This window comes from Triticum dicoccoides, chromosome 3B (assembly GCF_002162155.2).
Source record: "Triticum dicoccoides isolate Atlit2015 ecotype Zavitan chromosome 3B, WEW_v2.0, whole genome shotgun sequence".
In the NCBI taxonomy this organism is placed as follows: Eukaryota; Viridiplantae; Streptophyta; class Magnoliopsida; order Poales; family Poaceae; genus Triticum; species Triticum dicoccoides.
This window is the reverse complement of record NC_041385.1, coordinates 477,042,266-477,049,754: the sequence shown is the minus strand read 5'-3', so window position 1 is coordinate 477,049,754 and position 7,489 is coordinate 477,042,266. Positions and strand designations below refer to the sequence as shown.

The window sequence follows — 7,489 nt, the reverse complement described above, 5'->3', positions numbered from 1 at the left end:
GTGGGTCCCATTGTCATAGTCACAGTTTAGTCAAACAGAATTAATTAGTTTAAGTAGGTGATTAGATTAATTAAGTGTAATTAATTTAAATAAACTAGATTAATTAATTAATTTTTAGGGGCTGGGCCCCATGTGTCATTGGCACTGGGCCAAAGCGGGTTAACGGGCACAAGTGTAGTGGCGTGGGCGCCCGACGGGGTTCGACCCGAGCGGTGCCGCGGGGCACCTGCGAGCGATGGGCAGGTTCAACGGCAATGGTGGTGGGCTCATCAGATCGTCAGCGCGGGCGGCAGAGGCCAGCGGAGGCGGGCGATGAGCGAGGTGGCTGCGGCGGAGGAGCCGGCGGCAGCCGCAAGGCAAAGGGGCGAGGGCGCATGTGGTCTGCCCGGCGACAACGACGCCAGGCGGGGTCGAGAGTAGAGAGAGGTAGCGGGGGCCATCGTGGTCGCAGGAGAGCGCCGGTGCGCGACGGCGTGCACGGCGATGACGACACGGGGAAAGGGGAGTGCGAGGAGAGGGAGGTACTCACGGCGGGGCCGTAGGGGACTGGCAGCGGGCTCGAGGAGGAGTCGGGGAGGTCCTTCGAGGCAGCACCGGTGACGGGGACGGGGAGCGCCGGCGACGGAAAGGACGGCGGCGATGGCGTCCGTCGATGGGTCACGGGGGACGAGCGGTGCGGTCGATCCCGCGAGGAAGAGGCGCGGGAGGTCCGACAACGGCAACGGGCACCGGGGCGCCGGCGAGGTGCGGCGGGGTGGCGCGCGACATCAGCGGGGTTGGGGGCGCGGTTGCCTCGATCCCGATCTAGACATGTGAGGAAGGAGAGGAGCGAGGCATGGGGGGAAAGTGGGGTGGACCGATCTAGGTCACGGGGGAGTGGGAGGTTATGGGGGCGAGTGGGTGGCTGGTTGGGCCTTTGCCCAGTTTGGCCGGCTACTGGGCCATCTGGCCCAGTGAGGGGGGGGGTTCCTTTTCCTCTCCTCGGTTTCTTTTACTTTTTATTTATTTTTCTAATTTTGTTTTTCTTTTAGATTCCTTTTATTTTAGCTTTAGTAAAACACCAAAGTGGCACCTAATTTGATGTTACCAAATATGCCACTGCCACATTAACTAGCTACCTAATCTAAAATAGTTTTGTAATTATTTGTTATTTAAAAGTATTTAATTAATAGTTTTCGCTACTATTTTATTTATCTTATAGCATTTAAATGTTGTATAATAGTATGGGTTCCTCACCATAATCACCTATGCATTATCTGGCACAAACCGAACATTTTAGTTTTAACATTTGAAAGCTTTTGATGTTTGCCTCTATTCTGAATTTGAATTTGAATCAGTTTTGAACTAACGCGAGATTAGCAACAGTAATCGAGGTGACGTGGCATCATTAGCAGAGGTTTTATGTAGATTAATTATCCGGGCGTCATAGGAGGAGCGCCTCGCACACGATGATAAATACCGAGATGTGGAGGAAGGAGTTTGGGGCTAGATCATGAAAATCTAGCCCGTAATAGAACATGAGGCCGCGGACAAAAGGGTGAAGTGGAAACCCTAGTTCGCGGAGGAAGTGGGAGATAAATACCACCCTTTCGTCGGGCTCTGGAGTGGGGATGACCTGCTTCTTGGCCGGGATCCGGTGCGCAATGTCCGCACCCAGGTACCCCGCCTCTCGGAGCTCCTTGATGTCCTTCGCCGTCATGGAGGAGGCCACCCACTTGCCTTGAGAGCCGGATCCGGACATGGCTGGACAGTTTGGTGGCAGTGGGGAAGATCGAAGATTGGGCGCTGGAGCTCGGAGATGGGAAGACTGAGGAAGGAAGAAGGCCTGGGGTGGAAAAGACGGATCTCTATCCGCCTATGTAGGCCGTGAATGCCAAGAGCCCGCCCCCTAGCCTAAAAACCTCGCCTGTTCCCAATGTGGGTATGCGCCGCGGTCGGTTGGATTACCCAAATACCATTGATGTGCAATCTCGTATTAAGTGGGCACGATCTTTGTTTTGACAGGACGTGCCAACGAGGCGTGGCCTCGAAACACAGAGCACGGGGTGTGAAAACGGTTTAAAAGCCGAAGGGTCAAGTTTGATGCTTCGTCAAAAAAGTTGTCAGTAAAGGACACCGCTCTTATTTTTTATATCATGCCTTCGCGGCTAAGGGTTGTGCTTATTATGAGAAGCCGGATACAATTCTTTTACAGAGAAAAACCAATGTGTATTCTTTAAGGAACCCGCCTTGCAATGCCGAAGACAATCTGAACACCGAATATATCATCATTGAAGACTGGTTCAGGGGCTACTGTGGGAGTCCTGGACTAGGGATCCTCGGGGGTCCGGTCTATTAATGCGTGCCGGACTGATGGGCCGTCAAGATACAAGACAGAAGATTACCTCTCGTGTCCGGTAGGGACTCCCGCATGCGTGGATGGCAAGTATAGGTGTCAGGATATTTTATTCCTTTCTGTAAAACCGACTTCGTACAACCCTAAGCCCCCCCCCCCCCGATGTCTATATAAACCGGAGGGTAGATCAGAGACAGGATCATCACAACATTGCTAGGCTAACTAATCTAGGGTTAGCCGAATCGATCTCGAGGTAGATCAACTCTTGTAACCCCAAATACCCTCGAATACAATCAAGCAGGAGTAGGGTTTTACCTCAATAAAGAGGGCCCGAACCTGGGTAAACACTGTGTCCTTTGATTCATTGTTACCATTGGTCCTCAAACGTATAGCTTGGACCCCCCCCCTACCCGAGATCTACCGGTTTTGACACCGACAGCGATCCTTGTCAATCTATTGGTGGCTACTTTCGTATGTTTTGACTCACATTCAAAAGACATATTGGCCTAAATTGCTCTATGTGAACTACTTCTTCTTTCTTTGGCAACAACGTTATCGTACCAAATTTAAGATGGAAGAGTTGTAGATGGCCACTAAAAAAGTCATGAAACATAGGCATAAGGTCATCCCTCACAATATGCCAACATTTCTTATAGAATTTCGCCGGAAACCCATCTGGTCCCAGTGCTTCATTCGGCTTCATCTGAGAAATCGCGTCGATAACCTCTTTCTTAGTAAAAGGTGCAGACAAAATCTCATTTTCATCTGAGCGAAGCTGAGGGATGTCCCCGACTACAAGCTCATCTAGGACACCGCATTGTCTATCGGAGGCCCAAAGAGTTGTTTGTAATAATTGGAAATGTATAACTTGAGATTCTCATGTCCCACCACCGTTCCTTCATCTTGCTCGAGCTGTATAATTTTCTTTTTCCTATGTTTCCCATTTGCAATCATATGAAAAAATTTGAGTATTATCATCCCCTTGGACAACTTTAAGAACCTTAGCACGCAAGGCTCATTCATTTCTTCTTCTCTAAGAAGAGCGCACAGTTTCAGCTCGGCTTCGGACTTTGCGGCCTACTTTGTCACATCAAGGTGATGGTCTCCTCAATTGCACGGATGGTCTAAATTGAACTGCAACGGTTCTTTCTCTCCGGATGATAGAGCTGGGTCGGGCATGGTATTGCGCGATGAAAGTGGTGCGATCATTTTCTCTTCGTGCATGCAACTTTTCTCTTATCGGGACGCACTAGAAGCGGAACTTGGTGTGTGTATGAAAGGACTCTCTTTAGCCTTGTCACGCACTGATTTGCCGGTTGCAATTGAAATGGATTCCTCAGTAGCAGTAAAGATGATTCAAGCCTGCGGCGTTGATAGATCGATGTATTCTTCCTCGGTGAAGGAGATAAAGTATCTTTTGAGTCTTCGTAGAACTAGTACTCCCTTCGTTCCTTGATATAAGGTGTATAGTTTTTTGAGAAAAAATCCAAAATATATGGTGTATCGCGTTGCACCACTCGTTTGGATAATTTTTGGGAGGATTTGATTACATTTCCTTATATCAGTCAAGCTCCTCTATTTTCTCATGTCAATTAGTTAGGTGGACTTTTGCCCAAAACTTGTGAAATTTCCCCTCTAGTTCTTTAATTTCCGTGCCAAAAACTATACACCCTATATTTAGAAACAGAGGGAGTATTACTCATATTAGTCGGTCTCCGAATAAAGTTAGTAATACTTTGGCGAACTTTGCTCGTTTAGAAGGCAGGACTATGACCTGGTTTAGAAGGTGGGCCACCTGAAGCTATTGAGCTGAACAATATTGATTGTAATTTTCTGTGATGTGAGTAATACAAGTTTTACCCGAAAAAAAACAATGTTTCGCTCTGCATGGTGAAGGCTGTAATGAACAATTGTAACAATTCTTTTATTTAATTAATATATGAGGTGATGTTTTCCAAAAAAATATATATGCAGAAACAGTGCAGAAAGTGCGTCGTGCTCATTGCATGAACCCTGACCAGCTTGCACGTTACCCGCATGTGGAGCTCCTTTTTGCTATGCAGTGGCTTAAGATACCGGGTTGTCTAACGTGGGGTCGTGCTTCTCACGGAGAAGAAAAATACTTATATAACACCGAGCAAGTTTGACTTTGGCGCTATTAATTCAATGGCGCCCGGCCCCGGTGGTGGCTGCAGCATGCAGCCCCTGCGCCAAACCCGAGCGGCGTAGCGAATCGGTGAAATGGGGAGAGGAGGCCGCGTTTTGCTGCTAGCCTTCGTGGTCTTCCTCACGTCGCACTTGACGACGCCGGCATCCGCTGCCACGAAGGCAAATCTCTCTCTCTCTCTCTCTCTCTCTCTCTCTCTCTCTCTCTCTCTCTCTCTCTCTCTCTCTCTCTCTCTCTCAACAGTTTATACTTGTTTCTGTTTATCTCTAATTGATACTCCTCCTCCTGTGCATGCAGTCCTGTTTGCTTGTCTTAAGTGACCTGACGTCTTGGCCTGCTCTGATCGCTGGAGTCACCAACCAGTAAGCACAACATATAGCACGTTAACTGTCCACGTCCATCATACATTAGTTCGTGCAGAAGAAGACGCCCAGCCTTTTGTTCTTGATCCCCAAAACGTGCAGGTACGAACTATTGTACCTCTTCAAGGAAATTAGCGCCATCGGGTTGCAGATCGACGACAGCTTGTTCCCAGCCCTCAAAAACGTAAGTGCCGCGCACATGATCATGATCCAAGGATTTCTGTGTTACCTAGCACTAACCACGTCACACGCTGCACTGGCCAATTAATCTTTGGGTTCAGAGCTCCCCGGGGTTCTGGCTGTGATCCCGGACAGGCTTCACAAGGTCCAAACGACGCATTCCTGGGAGTTCCTCGGGCTGGAGAGCGGCGGCGAGCCGAAGGAGTGGAATTACGACGCCAAGTTCGGCGAGGGGGTCGTCATTGGAAATGTCGACACTGGTAATCTCGCAGTTAAATTACATCGTTTCTTCACATCAATCTAGCCCTTACATTCTCCCCAGGAATCGCAGTATATACTCGTGCAGTAGTACCACTACCAACTCGATATCTTTTGATTGATCGCCGGAATCTTCTCTTGACCTAATAATCAATTAATTGCTTTCATATCAATATGTGGGTTGGTCGTAGCGCGTATTCGGTGCCATGCATCATGCGTGGCACCTGTCTAATACACGCATGCACTGTCGACAGCCTAAAATCGAAGCACTGCACATGTGAGCTTTGACCTGGATCCTAATAGTGAGCACTTACGTGGTTAATTAATAGTGGTCTTGACATGCATGAAATACTACGTAATATTCCCTCCCTTCCTAAATATTTGTCTTTTTAGAGATTTCAAACAGACTACCACATACGGATGTATATAGACATATTTTAGAGTGTAGATTCACTCATTTTGCTTTGTATGTAGTCACTTGTTGAAATCTCTAGAAAGACAAATATTTAGAAACGAAGGGAGTAATTTGTTGTCCCCGCGCGATATATTCCATCCTGAACCAGACAGAATCAAATCCCGGTAACGCGCCGGAGTGTGAAGTCAACTGAAACCTGACAGATGATAGCGTCAAAGGCCCCACGATCTTACTCGAAATCTGTTACTCTCTCTGTTTCCAATTTCAAAATATAGTTCTTCCTCTATTCCTGTGCTTCAACTTTGACCATAAATTTAACCAACAAAACCGACTGCTACAGGAGCAAAAGTTATACCAGTGAATTCGTATCCAAAAGAAGTTTTCAGTTATATAATTGTTTCTCCTGCCGCAGTCGGTCTCATTGGCTAAATTTATGGTCAAAGTTCGACCTCGAAAAATGCGGGCGCACTATATTTTAGAATGGAGGGAGTACTCACTCCAATCTTTTTTTTTGTGGGGTACACTCCGATCCATATTAATTGATGCACGCTTAGACTGGTCATAGTGGGGAGTAACTTAGACTAGTAACATGCATATGTTATTAGTCTATATTACTACCTTCATAGTGGGTAGTAACATATGGATGGTAACATGCAAGCCTTCATTAATTGAGATATAGACTCATTTTGCTTCCGGGTGTGTTATGTTACAGTAACATATTATGTTACCACAAGCATCTTTTTCTTCATTAACTCCATGCCACGTAAGCAATTGTTTCTTTGGATGTGTTATGTTACTATCTAAGTTACTCCCACTATGGCTAGCCTTAGTGCAAAGTTGTACTAAGTGTGCGTCAATTAATATTGATTGGAGGGAGTAGCCTCTTCCTTTAGAGGTAACAATCAATTAGGTTGACATTGTTTTTGTACACTGCACACTTAAAAAATATGGAAATGGTGAATAAGTAGGTATGTGTAAGAAAATTCGTTTTTTTAGGACGGCTGTAACTCTGTTGGTACGGAAAATAATTCAGCAATTGATAGCCGTTCCATCAAGAGGTTATCATCCTTGATGCTTAGATCAGACGGTTATTAGCTTTAACTTAATTAATAGTTATTTCCTCCGTTCGCAAATATACCATGTTCTATTTTCTAAACTGAATCTATCTAGAGACACTTTAGTGTGTTTGTTCACCCATTTTAGTGCGTTATGTAGTCCATATTGAAATATACAAAACATCTTATATTTGTGAACAAAGGGAATATTTCTTAGTTAGTTTTGTTTCTGAAAGTTCACTAGTTAGTTCACAAACATTTGTGTATTGCACTATTGAGTAATCTTTCAGATTCATTGCACAACACAAGATTGTTTGATATGGTTTAAAGATATCCAACGTCCCAAGAGATATAAAAAATCTTCAAAAGGATGATAGACCCCCGGCATCTACATCGATTGATGCACACAACCATCCATTATTGCAAACTTCCAAGTGTCACATTTTCAGTCGTCCAGAAAAACATTCTCTGTAATAGTAGTGCGACCTTAGCAAGCTAGGATGGCCAGTCCACTGTCATTCGACTTGGAAACATGGAACGACAATTGTGTTCCCTATATACCTCCCACTCCGATCCACACCTCCTCATACATTTGCATGAAGCCCTAACATCTTGTTGCTGTTGTTGTTCCAATCTCATTGTCTATGTCCTTCTCCACCGATAAACTATGCGCGACATCCTTGTCCACCCAGTGGTGGCGGAAATGCCATCGTTCTC

The 7,489-nt window shown here is 46.0% G+C and overlaps 1 pseudogene; it reads left to right on the top strand.

Annotated features, from left to right (window-relative positions):
- The first annotated feature begins 254 nt into the window (after positions 1–254).
- Positions 255–7,489, top strand: part of LOC119279589 — a 10,636-nt pseudogene continuing 3,401 nt past the window's right edge.